Genomic DNA, 1146 nt, shown 5'->3' with positions numbered 1-1146 from the left:
AGTTTTGAAAGTCCTTTGCTAGGACAGTTTACCATCCTAACGCCCTCTGACCTCCCATTCAGCTCCCTCCCATGACAAGGGAACAATTGAAGTGAAACTGTAGCTTTCTTCAAGTCTTTATCAAGGTACAAGCTGGAGGCCACACACACACTGACTCCAGTGTACACCATGGCACAGAGCTCAGGAGAGTTTTGAGAAGAGACCACCCATCCTTTACAGTTTTGGGGCAGCTAGAAATGTGTCTGTTTTGTCAGGTCATTTTGAGCACCAGAAGTCTTAATGCTCCCTCATTCTGGGAAGCTCTTTCCAGTTGGTCAACTGCAACATCTAGGGCTACCTGGAAAAAGCAAAAAAAGAAAATCCCTACATTCACATTGAGTACTTTCCGCCAAAGCTGTCACAGTTGCTTCCTCTAGCATTTCCTTAGTAACAGCTCCATGTGGAGATATTAGGATGCTAAAGACTTGACCATCAGCCTTGAGCATGACCTGCTCCCTTGTAGTGTCAGGGGTAGTTATCATTTCAAAAGAGTCACCAGGCAGTGCCATAACCCCCTTGTCCTGAAGCAGACCACACTTCTACACAACTACCCTGTTTCTTTGTCAACATTAAATCTCATTTTAATCAGAATTTCTCCTATAGCTGTAATGATGCCCAGGAGGAAGCTTTTCAATAAGTTACACACATCTTGACATGCACATATGGATACCTGCAGGAGGGATGTAGCATGTCAATAGCCATTTTGGTCTGAAGCATCAACCAAGAAGAGCAGAGACCTCCAAGAAATATATTTAAGCCCAGAGCAGCCTAACTGACCTCTCCCAGAGTTCCTAGTAGGTATTTAAATGTCTTTTAACAGGATAACTGGTCATAGTTGGCTGCATTAGAAACAAAGACTTCATATACCTGACTTGTGCTTCTACTGACTGCAGCCTTCCTTCTATCTTTGCAGAACTCACTCACTAGTGAGGAAATCACCTATCCTGATTTCCATTCCTGTTTTTGTCTTTCAGACTCTACATCTCATCTTGTAGCCCAAATCTTCAATTTTCAAGCCCACCCAGATGTGGACCAAGAGAAAATGTGGCCAGTGTTTGGTCTCTCAGGATAAGTGCCATTGCTGTTTTCTAACCTAGGGGCAGGTCA

This window comes from Buceros rhinoceros, unplaced genomic scaffold (genome assembly GCF_000710305.1).
Source record: "Buceros rhinoceros silvestris isolate BGI_N320 unplaced genomic scaffold, ASM71030v1 scaffold18180, whole genome shotgun sequence".
In the NCBI taxonomy this organism is placed as follows: domain Eukaryota; kingdom Metazoa; phylum Chordata; class Aves; order Bucerotiformes; family Bucerotidae; genus Buceros; species Buceros rhinoceros.
Note: the sequence above shows the minus strand (reverse complement) of the source record.